Here is a 16,406-nt window from a genome sequence, read left to right on the forward strand (position 1 = left end):
CCTTTTGTAGCTTCATGGCTCAGTTCCCTAATGAGACTTTGCTTTGTTAATCCCCAATCCCCAACTCCTATAACTATAAGTGACTTTTTTTTTTTTTAATATTGTATTTGTACTTATAGCTGTGTGGCTTTGGCACTGGGATTCTTTCTTCTAAGCTTTGTTTAAAGGCAATCCATTTGATCAAAGAGTTCTACCCTCTGACTTCATCTTTTATCATTCCCCAGTCAGACCTGGGCTATGGGTAGAATCCTGCAGCTATTTTATTTAACATAAAAAATGATTTCATTTTCCTGCCAGAAGCGGATCTTACTGATCATTTCATTTGCCACCTAGCAGCCGGGAGAATCATGGCTTTTACATAACTTGCAGTAGTGGGAAATGGCAGATCATCCTAATTAAGAAAAAAACACGGACAAGGAGAAAGACTACAACATAGAACAGGAAGAATAGCAACTCTGGCGAAGTCATTATTTCCATAGTCCGAAAGACAGAGAAATTGTCAAGGCAGCAGGAAGTGCTGTCAAGGGCAGACTCTATGCAGCTCAATGCACTGGGTCCTCCACCTCCCTTTCTTCACTTCAAGTGAGGATTTCAATCTAATCCAGTGCTGAAATACCAGCAGCTCAGAAGAAAACATTGTGAATTCAGAGCAGAATATCACCTTACTGTTGCAGTCACCACATTTGGGTTCATAAGGTCTGAATATATTTCCCCCTAGGCATTCTTTTTTCTTTTTCCCAACTTCAAACTATCAGTCGGTATCTTCTATTTGAAAGCTCAAGAATTGATATAGGAGAGGGCAGTGCCTCAGTACCATGGCTGCTTTAGATGATACCTCATGTGTTAACCTGGGTTCTTAACTGTTACCAAATGGTTGCAATGCATCGATTGTAGGTAGCCCCGAGCCGTAGAAATGAGCACCATCCAGGGTACCGTGGCATGAGTGCTAACTCATAATGTAAACATCTAGAAAATACAAGATTATCAGCAAACAATAGCCTGTTTTATGTATGTGGTGCTCATAATAGATATCATGTGTTCTATGAACAGGCTTTGACAATACGCAAGTCTCTGGAACCATAGACACAACTTTGGCATCAGATGAACACACATGTGTAAACACATGAAGAAATGACATTGGCAGGAGGGTATTTTGTAATATCCACAAGCTGAGTGGCTTCCAACTGTAGTGAGCAGCTGAACAGCCCACATCTAAAAGCAGCTGTGAAAAAGCTTCTGGCCAAAGAATATCAAATATCAAGAGTCTTCCATCCTGAAATGTTACAGAAATATTCTTTAGCATTAAAAATTACAGAGTTGTTATGCCATTTAAAGGATTTACCTAAAAGCAAGAAAGGAAGGATACTACTGTTCTTTCAACCAAACAGGGGGAAGACCTGAGTTTCTATTTTGACTAGAAAGAAATAGAGAAATAATTTCAGTGTAGTAGGTGTTGCTTATCAGTCCTTTCTCTGTTTCTCTCTGTCTTTCTGTCTCTGTCTCTGTGTGTCACATTTACTGTCACTATAGTAAAGATAAAACCTTTTTAGAACTAGAGATGAAGAAAATGAAACACACATTTGTATTCATGGTTTTTATTCCTATTCTATTTAACATTTGGGGGAAATAATTCATCAGTTTCTCTACTAAGTACTTTAAATGTATAAACTCATTTAAAACTGCCCAGAAAAAGGTGACTATTTTGTCCTAATGATGTTAGAATTCAAGGAATTGGAATGTGCAATGCTGGAGTAATTTTTCCAAGTCAACAAAGCAAAACTAGAAGGACAAGATTAAGGTCCAATCCCTCTACAAGCCCTAATAACCGAATGGCTCAGCTATGATAAGCTTTGCTGGCTAGAAATCTTAGCCGTTGTAACTTGCAGGCCATGTGAAATAGGGTGGTCTACTAAATCACCATGAATTATTGTGATACCCCAAAGCAGACAGTATTTACCAGAGAAATAACCACATTTAGAGCATGAAATCTGGTATCAGGTGTCTGGAGTCTAGTCCTGCTATACTGGAGGAAGTGCTGCATTCACTCATGCCTATTTTGTACAATAAATAAAAGGTTTGACCATGGAACTTTCCTGAACTTATAAGCAAGAAACTTCATAGAGATGTGAGCACTGCTTTTTAATAAATTCTTAGATTGTTTTTCTTTGTAATTGAGCTCATGTTTACTTAAAAAGTACACCTAGCTATCATTTTTGCCAAAGTTGTTTCCAATTTAGAAACAGAGTCCTTGAAGTTTTTGTCAAAAAGATTCATTTGGTTTTGATAGTGCTTGACCCAGTAAAATCATGAGTATCTTAAGACAAATAACAGGCATAAGATGTATTTTATGAAAGAAGAGGCTTGCATCCCCATTAACAAGGATAGAAGAGACTCTGGCACCTAAAATATGAATAAACTTAATGCATTGCCACATATTTTGATTCATATAACCACTGTTATTTCATTAAAAAAAAGAAAGAAAGAAAAGAAAAGAAAAGATAAAAGAAAAAAACCAGGAGCTAAAACATGGACAAAAGATCCTGTGAAAAAGTTCGAAAACATTCTCATATTTTTCATATTTTCTCCAAAAGCCCTTCTCAAGTAACTTGATTAAACATATTTTTAGTGTACAATTTAACATCTATGGCACTTCTTTATTGGATATATGATATTTGGAGAACACACCAAATATCAGTGTGTACCCTTGTATTTTCCAGTGTCCTCTACAGTTTCAGACCATTTGGCTATAACCAGATATGAACATCTCTCCTGCTGGGCTCCTATCTTAGTCATTTTCCAAACCCAGACTTCCCAGTCTATGTATCTGGAAGTGCAGGTCTCTGAAATAGTAAAGTCTAGCAACAGGAGAGCTTCTGCTCCATCAGTGCCCACTGAGAGCAAAAAGTGGAGGCTGTGCGAAAGGCTCACATGTATGAACACTAGCTAATGGTGTCATCTGGGGAGCTTGTGGAACATTTAGCGAGGAGGACCCAGTTGGAGGAAGTGGACCACTGTGGGCTGGGTCATGAGCGTGAGATTCTACCCTACTCACTGCCTGGGCTTTCTCTGCCTTTTGGTGGATGACAGATGGAAAGAGCAATCACTCTATGCTTCTGTCACCATTGATACAGCTCCTCACTGTTAAGGCTCTCTGTCCTGAAAGACTATAGCTTGAACTGTCAGCCAGAATAAATTGTCTCTCCCTGAAGTTGTATTTGTATGTAAAGTATTTGGTCACAGTGATGACAAAAGTTGCTAATACAGCCTCTTGACTATGACACTCTATGTAACTGCTGATGGATGAGAATGAACCTGAGTTAGCCAAAGAGAATTGTTCCAACAGCTGTCAGCCTTATTTTATGACTTTGGATTTAGTATTTATAATGTTCCTGCAAAGATGGGTAACATAATGAACTAAAGTACACACTCAATACCCTCTTTATATGAATTTGACCTGGAGCTTATGAACTACTATGCTTACCTGTTAGCATGAGAATATAGTCAAACAAGTGTTCCATATATGCCTATATTATTATATATCCATTATTATAATATGTATGCATTCACATGTATATATCATATACCATGTAAACCCACTCTTCTTGGGGCCATACATTAGTCTACTGAAAATACAGAGAGTATGGTTTTTATAATGGCTACTTTCTAGGTACCATATATGGAAAAAGTCCAATCAGGGAAATACAAATCAAAACTTCTTTGAGATTCCACCACACTCAAGTCTTAATGGTAGTCACTGAGAAAATAAATAACACAAAGGAAGACAGGTTGTGGGTAAAGGTGAACCCTTACACAGTGCTAATAAGAAAGAAAAGTGGTCAAACCACTTTGGAAATCAGTACTCACAGCTTTCCATAAAACTAAAAGATCTATCATGTGACTATGCTGAAAAAGTCTTTGGTATTTACCCAAAAGACTTCAAGCCAATATATTACATTATTGCAATGAAATTATGTAACCAGCTAATGTATCTAACAACAGAAGAATGGATAAAATATAGTACACAATAGAGTATTTTTCACTGTTACGAGTGTAAACTTATGTCACTTGCAGTAAATGATTGCAACTAGTAATAATCATACTAAGTGAATTAAGCCAGTCTCAGAAAAGAAAATATTGTTTGTGTTTTCTCAAAGCAAATATTATATGTGTGGTTCCTAGATGTTTTAATCAATACATGAAGTAAGATATGTATATGTGATATGAAAATAGAAGTGAACCTGTCTAGGGGACCAAAAATGTCTAATGGGAATAAAAAGGGATGAAATAAGAGAAGATGGGCATATGAGAAAGAGGTGCTTTCATGTAGCATATATTTGCATGCAAGTGTCCTCATGTAACACAGTACCAAGTATAATGAAAATGCACAATAAAATTTTTAAAAGAAAAGCCAAGAAAAAGAATGCTATAAGACAAAAAACTTGAGTTAATCATTTGGTGTTCACAGCAGATTCCTTCCAGCGTTCTCCTTGGGAAACAGAATAGAAGATTCAGTCATGTAGAATCATGGGTTGACAGGCCCACAGAGTTAGCTTAATTTAGCCTCTTATATAGAAAGCAAATTTCAGTTTGAGACCCAACATGATGGCCTCTGCACATTATTATTAAGCAAGCATGAGATTTTCCCAAGATAGAAAGCTATTATACTGATTTATTGATCTTCCAGAAGCCCCTCCATACTCAACTAAATTAGACAGCCAAAGACCTCTTCCAAACAATGGTAGGCTTTGCATCAAATCACACAAAGTGAGGGTCATAATAAGGATTGGCACGAGAAGTTAGATGAAGTACTACATGACAAAAATAGTTAAAATCAGCTATATACCTATAGAAAGAAGTGAATTGAACCAGTTACAGTGGTGTGCACTTGTCACCCTAGGTTTCAGGAGACTGACATGTCAGGGTCAAGGCCAGCCTGAGACACATAAGCAAGACCTAGGCAAAGAACAAAAAAAAAAAAAAAGGGAGGTTGAGAAAAGGGGGAAGAGGAGAGTCAAAGAAGATTAGAAAGAGGGAGAGCAAAGGGGAGAGGAGGAAGGAAGCAAGCAAAGAAAGAAATAGCATTCCAAGGCTGGCATAGTAAATGCTCAATCTGGTAGATATCTAGTAAGATTGTTACAAAGGGGATTATGAATTCAGAGGAAAGGTGTAGCCTAGCATTGAGCTTATTTATACACCAGATCCAGGATTCCAGGTCTGGGTAACATGTAAATTTCAGATGCCACCTTTGGTTCATCTTACAGATACAAATATCTTCCTGAAAACTCATCCCCAGGGTCACACCTCCTCCCACAAGATCTAACCTCTTCCAAAAAGCACACACCTCCTAATCCTTCCTGGACAGCTCTCTAACTGAAGACTAAGCATGCAAATATATGAGCCTGAGGGGGCCAGTCTCATTCAGACCACTGCACAAGCTAAGGCCCTTTCTCTGTGAGAGAAGACAGAAAGTTGGAGCTGTCGTGGCAATTACAATATCCTATCCTAACAGATCCCAACGTTGTCAGCCATCAAGAAAAGCAAGATCCAAAGAAGAGGACGCACCAGGTTTTCCCAAACTCAAGTGAGCAGCTGTGTATCCCACCGATAATTTCTTCCAAGTGTGATTGTCTTCATTCAGCTGGATTTGACCTTGGCCTCCTGCAGGGGCAAGACCGTTTCTCCTAACACATGTTAGTATTTGTTTATTCAGGGGACAAAGTGGGTTTTATTCAAAGTTCATGGTTGGAATCTGTTTCTTGGTAAAATGTTCCAGCAAAAGAGTCCTTTTACTGCAGCTTTCCCTCCCAACCTAGTTAAGAGAATCCAACTCCCTAGACTCCGGCTTGCTACAGGAGTGCTATACCACCCAATCCTTGGTTGCCATCAGGCATACTGTTCTGTGGAGCATAGCTGAGGTCCACTTTCTATCTGCTAAGACCATTAGAAGAGTCTGTAGGCATCATTTTGTCACAAATGTACAACCTAGCTTAGGTTAGGACATTCTTGATCAGCTTGAGCTCTGGACACATACAGTCACCTGAACAAGTTAAGTAACCTTATCACAAGGTCAATTACCATATTTTCATTATCCTCTACCTTTTTATAAAGAAATAATAAATAAATAAATAAATAAAGGCTCAAGTTTTCTTTGTTGCAATATCTGCCCACATGTGACTTAGATACTAATGATGGTGTTGAACATATAATTATATTAAACATCACATCACACTACAATGAATTCCAGTCTTTTTTCATATTTCAATTTATTGAAATTATACTAGCTCCAAAGGCTGCACTACTATGCAAACTAACACTTCAAAAGCATATTCAAGCAAATTGCCCACCCTGCACCACCACTACAATTAGAATGTGGTAGAGAGATGGGAGAAAGGGAAGCAGAATGAACTGTTTGTGCACTGTGGAGAGAGAACTAGAGGCTGAACAACAGCGAGGACCAGGCCGATGTAAGTGGCCTGTGCTGCCATCTGACCCCACAGTGATCCATGCTGCCCCCAAGGGTGATTTCTGAGGCTGAGTCCGTAGCCTGTGTTGCCATCCATCCAAGGCCAAGTTGATGTCCATGATTCAGGCTGCCTCCAATGGCCTTGCCTGGGTCTGTGGCCCTGCTGCATCAGAGGACTCTTTTCATGGTTTGTGGTGGCACCACAGAACACATGGAAGCCCATGATCTGTGCTCCTGCTGCCTGTAGAGCAAGGCCACTACTTTTGCAGTGATATCAATGATTGCAGATACACAATTGAGAAAGAGGGACATGGAAGGCTGCTGTAACAGCCCCTAACCCCACTCCACCCCAGCCTTAAAAGCAAACAGCCTAAACAGAAAGCCATCAAAGAGAACACTTAAAAAAAAGTGTTTGATAAGGATGCTGACACTAGCTCTCCACAACTGATGGCTTCTGGCCAAGGTACAGGAGGGGAGCGACTCAGCCCTATTTAAGGGGCAGGCTACTTTGAATTTGACCATGCTTCAGTGAGTATATAGGTAACACAAATTGTACTTATTTTTGTTTTCTTTTCTTCTTTTTAATTTAATTTTAACTTGGGAAATACAGGAAGTCACAAGGATGGGGGACAGACATGGAAGGACTGGGAAATGATTGTAATTGGTACATGATATTAAATTCCCAAAGTTTCAATAAAAATGCTCTTTAGAAAGCATATTCAAGCATAGAGATATCTTCTCTCTCTCTCTCTCTCTCTCTCACACACACACACACCACACACACACACACACACACACACACACACACACACACCTCACAAGAAGACTTCAAACTATTCAAATTTTCTTAGAGTCAGTGAATAGCAGTTATATTGAAGAAAATGTAGGGAGAAGCCCAAGCAAGGACTGAGAGTTCTAAAGACAACCATAGTTTCATTATTCAAGAAAGAGAAACATTTGATTTCAGTTAAGTAATGAAAACAGAAAATCAAACGTTGTTTAAACTGGCCAAAGAAGATAGTTTATGTATCCCTTCTTCATTACAGTTAAAATATTTAGAAACCACAGACCCCAACTTGAAAGATGAAAGGTGAATGAATGCTTTACCATTGAAATGTTGGTCATACACATGTCCCTATTTGGAGCACCCTCCCAGTTGGCCTTAGCTATGAAAATGGTATAATTTTAATTTGAAAGAACTTAGAATTTTACCTGTAACAGAACTAGATAAATCCAACCAGAGTCTAAGATCCCAGTGGATGACTTTTGAAACAGGTGTTCCACATATGGATGAGGATAAGATAGTTAAGAATGACGTGTACAAGTTCCTGGTTTGGGTAATTATCTCTGGCTTTATTTAATTATCCTGTGACATTTATTTAAAATTAGTTAGAAAGGTCAATGGGAGCTGAGAGATAGCTCAGTTAGTAAAATGTTTGCTATACAAGGCTGAGGATTTAAGTTCAGTCTCCAGCACCCATCATAAAAGCTGAGCATGGTGGAACGGACTTGTAAATCCAACACTGGAGAATGCAGGAAGGAGGATTCCTGAGGCTCACTGGCCAGTTAAACATCTGGTTTGCCAAGATTAAGGCCCCATGAAAGACCTGGTCTCACAAAACAAGCTGGATGGCTCTTGAGGAATGGTACCTGTGGTTGACCTCAGGCCTCCTCATGAGCAGAAGCACATAGACACACACACACACACACACACACACACACATACACACACACACACACACACACACACATGCACCCACGCATCCACGCACGCACGCAGAAGTAAACAAACAAATAAATAAAATACAGAAAAGTCAGTTGACTTGTGGAATTTCCTATTTTCTATTTCCCACCTAGTTCTATCGTACAGTGTTAAAGTATTATGGGAGGACAAGCAGTTCCTGCACACGCCAGAGTTCTGTGTATAGATACACAATGACTTTCAAATGCTGAATGAGTGGCAGGAATGTGGTCCCTTGAGCATCAGAATCTCATCAACTTGGGGAAGTAAGTGAAAATTTGTAAGGTTCAACAGCAAAGAAAACAAAATAAAAACAACAACAACAGAAACAAATACTAATTCTGACTAAGATGGCAATTTCTGTCATAAAGGACAGGCAGCCATTGACTCTGAGAAGACAGACACAAGCAGATCTGTGTTTTAGGAATCTCCCCTGGTATTTCAGTGGGAAACAGAGAGGGACCAACTGCCAAGACTTTAAACATGAGCAACTGCTGGGATGTAATGCAGTTGTCACAATGAAGGATGATAGGAACCTGAGCTAAGACTTGGCAAAGGATGCCAGAAAAGGATGCTCAGGAGATTTGTAATGCATTGACAAAGCTTGGTGACAAATAGGATTCTTACACCTGTGGAGTAAAAGCCTATATTGGTGCTTTATCCTGCCACTTGTAGTAGGCAGACTAAAAGTCCCTCAAAGACTGCATTCTAATCTTAGAAACTAAACATTAGGGTACACCAGAATTGGGTTGCTAACCAGTTTCCTGGAAATAGTGAGAATACCTTGGGTTATGCAGATGAGTTTGATGGCATCACAAGGTCTCTTCAAATGTGAAAGATAGATTCAGAAAAACCAGGGTTATGAGAGCCTTGATAGCCACTGACACTTTGAAAGTGTAGGAGAGCCAGGAACATGAGAGAGTTGGATAGCACTGCAAGCCAGAGGGACCACGAAAATTCTTTACCTAATAGCTTCCAGAAGAAAGGCAGCTCCTACTGGGGCCGTGCTGATCTGGGTGGCCTGTGCTGTCACCTGGGGCTAGAGAGACATCTGGGTCCATGGCTTTGCAGTGGCAGGAGTCTGGGGTGATACCAATGGCTCCTGTTACCATCGAGCCTCTGTAGATGCCCAGAGTCTATCAGTCACTGAGACCCTGCTAGTATCTGAGGGCCATGCTACCCCTAGGACCATACTGAGTGGCCTGTGCTACCACAGGGGCCACGGTGATGTATAGGCCTGAGTTGCTACTGAGTGCTATGTCTGGGTCTGTGGTCTTGCTGCAGCAGGGGTCTGTGATGATGTCTGGGGCCCATGTCACTGGAACCAGGCTGTTCCTCCCTACCTCTCCACCCCTGAACTCAAGAGGAATGGCCCTACTCACCTCTCTCCACAGGAGTGCACCTCACCTGGGCAGCACATTAGAGCTGATCCTGTTGTCAGGTTGCATGTCCTCTACAGCAGTAGGGAGAGAGGGCCCTATATCTCACCTGGACAAAACAATAGAGCTGGCCCCAGTAGTGTGAGTGTGGATAAGCAGGTTATGAGGACCCAAGAACAGGGGAATGGCTCCACTCTTCGCTGCAGGTTGCATTGGGTGAGCTAGCCAAGGCAGTGTTGGAGAGTCACTGGGTTGTGATGATGAGGGAAAACTGGTGGGCTGACCAACCCAGCTACCACACAGGCCCAGAACCAGGGTTATGAATTGCCCCATCTTACTATCATCTCATCTATGAACTATTGGAGCATGTGAAGTGGGTGAATCTACAGATCCAAAGCTGCAGGATCTCCACAAGACAGGATTCCCGACAGGAGCCCCAGTAAGAGCCCATTATCAGTGATGTAGCAGAAGCCAGAAGCCTGAGCCAGACCAATGACTCTAAATGGCAATGATCACTTGCAGATAAAGATGAATGAACTCAACAGGCCACACTGGAGCCTCCATGATGAGATTCTTCTTTTTGTTGTGCCATCATTGTTTTTTTTATTTCTATGCTTTTTGTTTGTTTGTTCTGCTTGTTTTTTATGTTTGGTCTTTGGTTTTCTTTTAAATTTTCTTTTGTTTTGGGTGGGGAGGATGTGAGGGGACAGGGAAATGAGTGGGATCAGAATGCATGATGTATTTATAGTTTATTTAGAATCTAAATCTTAGATAGTAGGCACAAGTTGGATAGACCATACCTAGCACTGTGTGACTATCACTCCAATACTCTAAACTATTAGGTGTATTTCCTGTGAACCGGGAATTACCTCCATAGAAACTTGAAGGCAATGAGTACTTTGTGATGTAGACTCCTTCTTCCTTGCTTATATACTCATCAGTCAACTAACATAGTTCGCAAGCAATAAATAATTTAGTTAGAAAATTTAGGCAACTTTCTGTCATAAAATATATTTATTTTGCTGTTGAATTAATTAATGTTTGGGAAATGCCATGTAAATGTTAGCTCTTATCCTTTCCTTATTTATAGTAAGTAAATAATTTTCAATTTAATTCCCTACCCTAAGAAATGTCGTGAAGTGTAAGTTCTAAGTTCTAATGATGAAGAAATATTTTTAGCCCTCATGGCTTTCTCTGTAACCTACATATAATATTCAGGACTTAAAATGATGGAGATAATATCTTCAGACCTTGCTTGGCCCAACAGTCATGAAACATAGATGTGAAGGATTTTGGCCCAGAGCCTTAAAAATGAATGGAGCTTTCTACAGTGTCTATATACCTTTCAAATGAGGGAAAAGACAAAGATGAGAAGGTAAGACATTCTTCACATTGTACCGTGAGGGCAATTAAAAGTTATATGTGTTTATTTAAGGCCAAAAATTGTATTTGAAAATAGATTTTAAAAAGAGACTATATTAATTCTGCTTTAAGATCTCAAGGAGTTGAACGCAGGGTTTATAGAGAGACTCTTTCCTTGAATGATGGATAACAACTGAAGAATGTTTCATGTTCAGCACCAGATGTTTTTAAAGGTCAACAGAAGACAGTGGCATGCCAAAAGATAAGGATCCTATCGTCCTTTGCAGGAATAGAGGTTCTGGTAGTATTATTTTCTTCCCTAAAGTGGCAGGCAGCCAACCAGGTGAGTCAGCAAAGAATCCGATCTCTAGGTTACTCCTTGTTATTATGCTACTATCCAAAGGACAAAAGACCTTCAAGTGGATCAATAACAGGTGCATGAGTCATGTGTGTGGAATGGAAGCTTATTTCCAGACGCAAAATCAGCAGGAGACACCCTTCGTTAGAATATAGGGCTGTCTAGTCTGTGCTGTTAAGCCATGGAGAAACAAAAGCCAAAATGAAAATGACACTGGGTACTGTTCTTTGATTAATGTTGAGGTACCATAGTTTCAAATTACAGACAAAATAATAACCATTCAAAATATTCAAAAATTGTATTTCTGTGAATTAGGCCATATACCATAAATCTCAAAGTGCAGGGTAATTGCATCACTGTGGCAAGTCTGTTTGCCGTGTAACCCTGTATTTGAGCTTCTCTGGAGGGCGAAGGTGTAATCTGCCACAGCTGTGTAATTGAGAAGGCTCTGATGCACAGAGCCATACAAGTAATTTGCAACTAGCAGGGCTCAGGATATTTTCTCTCAGAATGCAAGGGTAGGGTTCTGGGTTATAGTTGTATTTCTCCCTCACAAATGCTTACAAAAGCTTCTTGTGGTGACAGAAGCAGTTCTAAAATAGGCAGTGTAAGTATATTTCACCTCAGCTGTGTAATTTCAAAACAAATTTTAAAGGCCATAAGAAAAATCCCACCTGAGCCCAGGTACCCAGTGTATCTTTTCCGGGAATGTTGACTTTAAATGAGTTTTGAGTAGGTAAATATCCTGAAATATATCAACTACATGTCCCCATTAACTTCCCCCTACTAAATACTGAAACTAAGTAACTCATGGCCTGTTCAGGAGAAATTTAAGACTGTATATGCATAGGTGTAACAGCAGATTCTCTTCCACTGCCTTTGTTCAATGAAGGACTTTCCTCTTCATTAATCCGAGAGTAGTTGTCCTGTCTCTAAGCTTTTCTGCATGAAAGTCTACCATGTATTTTCAAGAGTGTTTGATTTCTGCCTTATCTCTGAGAGTTACATTTACAAAGAGCAAGCTTCAGGCCATACCTAGACATAACCTAAGCACAATGTCATTCAATAGTTATGTCCCAATTCATTCTCTCATCTGTGAGAAACTGGCTGAAGAAAAGGCCACGGGGTCTCCAGTAACAATTAATGAGCTCCTACCTCCCTATGGGTCCCTTCAAAACCCCGTATCATCTGCATAAGTTGGACAAGGAAGACTCTGGGGTCCACATAAATGGACCTTAGAGTCGCTAGCTGAGAGGCTGAGAGTGCAGCTCATTTCAAAAATCGACTCAAACTCAGGACTTACCTGGAAAGAGAGTTTTCCCCAGAACATGGCTTGTAGAGGACGGTCAAGTCAAGAGGACGTAAAAGGAGAACTGGCAAGCCGACCTTATCTCAGCTAGGATCAGTCAGCAAGGAGGAGTGTCACAGAGGGCAACATGTCACCAGTTCTCCTTGGTCTCCCACTCAATAAATTTACCCTTATTTTTACACGGTGTTTCTGACGTAGCTTATGGTATAACTATTAGCAGCCCTGTCATGAATATACTAGAATTAACTCATGCAGATCCAGTTAGTGAGTTTTTTTCTGACAGAGATGAACTATGAAGGAGGGCCATAATCATTTTTGCCTGACTGAATTAGTATTCCAGCACATTGACCTCTGGGAAGGATATGGCAATTGCCTCTTGAACTCCCAGTAGCTGTGAGTAGACCCCCATGAGACCTGCACAAGACTAAGACCAGGCCCACTTATGTGCCTGTCCCAGAAAGGGACAGACAGGATCTCACACTGACCTACCCCATTTTGAGGTTATGTAGACAATTAGTAAGTTGCTAAGAGAGAAAACTACTTGTCCTCAGTGATGCAGCCACTGGTAAACTGACCATGTTCCCGTCAATAACCCTTTTCCCTGTGGCCATTAGGGACCTCACTAAGCGGTTCACTAAGTTAGACTTGTGTGGAATCATTCCTTTGGTCTGTGCTTGCTGCCCTGATCTGGGGTGAGTAGATGATTAGTTCATATTTTCAGAAAGGAAGGTTTATGCAACACATAGTGCTTTGCAGACAATGAATGTCAAAGAAGAATTTATTAATTTTTCTTTTCAAAAACTGTCCCGCAGATATCTAGTGTCTCCTAGAAGGGAGGTCAGGGCTCCTGGAATTGGTACAGGACATACCCAGACACCAGAGGAGGCAAGTGGGGTAAGGAGAGGCTTCAAAGGTGGCAGCAGCTGCAAGCACAAGAAGCAAGAACAGCAAGAGAGTGGGAGGGAGGGTTTGTGCAGGAGTGGGTTTCCAAGGGTAAAAAGAGGGAGTGTGCCGGGGGAGCCTGTTCAACAGTAAGTTGGTAAATCCTGACTGGACATATTAGCCAACTAATGAATTTTGATTATTGTACCTTGGTATTTTGTCTCAGTAATAAGTCAGTGGCCAAACAAGGGAATAGACTTTAGGGGCTAGCTTTAGGAATGTAACGGTTTTTATCAATGGGGAGGAAAGGGGGTAAGAGGGCAAAACCTGTCTGCAATGCTTGCCATGCTTGGACATGTTTTTGCCATGCACAGGCCTATTAGAGCCCTTTTATCTATACCTTCCCCAGCAGGTGTATTTTCCACATTTCATGAAGTTAAATGAAGAAGCATGAAATAAATATTTAAGGTAATAATAACAGTACCCAGACACAGTGTCACAAGACTGATTGCAGCATGTGCTAATCCTTCTTTGTTTACCAATGACTCGTTAAATAGATGCGAATGAACATAAAAGCACCTGTTGGGACTTCGGGGCATTTAAAAACATGAAAGTCCCCACTAGCCTGAGACAATTTACTGCACATTGTGAGGAACATGAAATAAGGGAAAAACATTATCAATCTCACTCAAGAGTTCATTGCAGATATTCAATAAATGTTAAGTAACTGACTGGTAAATGGAGATTGGGGGACTCACTGAAAATAAAGGCCGAGTTAACAATGAAAATAAATTCTGACTAACCCAGGAAAGTACCCTACTCTTAAATTCTGTGCAAACACAGAGGTGCCCAGATGTTAATTGTTTTTTTTGTTTTTGTTTCTGCTTTCACAGATTGCTTCTATTCCAGCGGGCAGATCCAGAAGCAGGGCTGAAGTGCCAAGTGTGTCACGTGGTTCTCAGGATTCTTGACGTTTCCCTTAGATTCATAAAGCAAAAGAACCAGAAAGATGGAAGAGCTTGGTTTGCACCCATCAATTACCCAACCTCTGCATGGTTTCTCTTCTCTTGGCACACAGAGGCGGCTTATGATCTCTTCCCCTTCCTGACCAGCTTTGCAGGGGTGAGGACATCTGTGAGACAATGTTGGTGAGAAGACAGATCTGGCATCTCCAGGTTCACTCAGACAACACAATGCCCTGGCTCGGGGGCATCTAGAGTGAAACAAGCTTGGTCAGAATCTTGAAAACCCCCACTCACAGGCACCCTCACATGAACAGAAAAGGCACTCTGTAAGCATCTTGCCTGGCCCCTGGGGTTGTTGTCTCTGTCTTGAGATTTGGTGGTAATACTCTATCATGATGACAGTACTTCCTGTGCTTTCCGTCAGAACCAGAAATATAGAGGCTATGAATATGGCTCAGTCAGAAAATGTCTGACATTTAACCATGAGGATGTGAGTTTGGATTCCGAGCACCCACATTTACAAAGCTAGGCATGGCAAAATACAAGTTTCTCCCTAGTGCATGGGTAGAGGGAGACACTGACCAGCCAGTTTAACTGATCAGAGTGCACCAGGTGAGTGAGAGACCATGTTTGAAAAAAGGAAGGTGGAGAACAATAGAAGACAGCAGATGTTGACATCTGGCCCCAACCTCTCTGTGCACATACATATGCACAAAAACAGGGCTCACACACACGACGAGTACATAGAACACACACACACACACACACACACACACACACACACACACACACACACACCCTGGAAAGATTAAAACAAAATGACAAGTTTCTTGATGTGGCTCTTCCCTTATGTATTGTTCAGACAATGTGGCTACAGCTAAAGCCAAAGGAGAACTGTGGAGCACAGATCAAGCATGTCATTGATGTGTGATGTGTGGTTATTCTCATCAATGCTGGTGCTTGGTTTGTGCAGATTCCTGTGTCAGACAATGAGACAGAGTTCATAGGATCATCATGCCTTCTACATGTTCTCACATGTATCTATGCAACACACCTACTCAATGACCAAAACGACTGCCAATCAACAAACAAACTCTTATGAAGAAAAGCCCTGTGAAGGTTTTCACATGTTATTGGAGAATCCTGTGAGCACAGCAACCAATGTCCTTGAGGTCTCTCTAGTTTCTATGAAAGTGATAGGCCCTGTAGGTCAGGGCTCTGGAGAAACTGCTGGCCTTGGATTCTGAGTGCAACATTCAATGTTCATGTAGCTTCTGTGAAAAATTACTTAACCTTTCAATGTCTCCACGGCTTTATCTATAAAGGGACATGATGCTAATGCATGTACATCACAAAATGTATTTTTTTAAAGTGACATGTTTGAAAGAACCCACAGGAGCAAATGCTCCCTAAGCCTTGCCTGAGCCAACCTTGAAATCTGAGTAGACTGTAAGAAGTAATGGTTGGGGGAAAAAAGAAAAAAAAAAAAGAGAAAGAAAGAAAGAAAGAAAGAAAGAAAAGAAAAGAACAGTGAGTAGGATCGGTGGTCTTGTGGAAAAAGGAAATATTTTCATTTAGAAATTATTTCAAAAATGAAGGACAGAAAAATCCTTGGACACACAAATAGGAAAGAGACCCAAGGCTGTTTGGTGTCGATTATTTGCGAAAAGAAAGGTCTCTGCACTAGGCAATGAAGTTAAATGTGTTTGAATGAACATTTTAAAACTCCTGTGATTGAATCAGCCAACCATTAAATTTTAAATTAAACCAAGCCCTATAGAAAAGATAGACAGCTATCTAAGCAACAAAAATAGAGATTAGAAACCCTGTTAATTTGATTTTCACACAGCCTCTTTTATGATTTATATAAATAACTGAAAAGTAGATGGCTTATCCAAAATTTCATATTAAAATGGACTTATATTAGTTATTCCAAGTAAATCAAGC

General features: G+C 40.5%; 1 non-coding gene across 1 annotated transcript; it reads left to right on the plus strand.

Annotated features, from left to right (window-relative positions):
• The first annotated feature begins 2,340 nt into the window (after window positions 1-2,340).
• Window positions 2,341-2,462, plus strand: LOC127216315 (U6atac minor spliceosomal RNA). The gene has a single exon (XR_007834013.1). It is a non-coding gene; the product is annotated as a U6atac minor spliceosomal RNA (small nuclear RNA).
• Window positions 2,463-16,406: the final 13,944 nt, after the last annotated feature.

The sequence above is a fragment of the Phodopus roborovskii genome, unplaced genomic scaffold (genome assembly GCF_943737965.1).
Source record: "Phodopus roborovskii unplaced genomic scaffold, PHOROB, whole genome shotgun sequence".
NCBI lineage: Eukaryota > Metazoa > Chordata > Mammalia > Rodentia > Cricetidae > Phodopus > Phodopus roborovskii.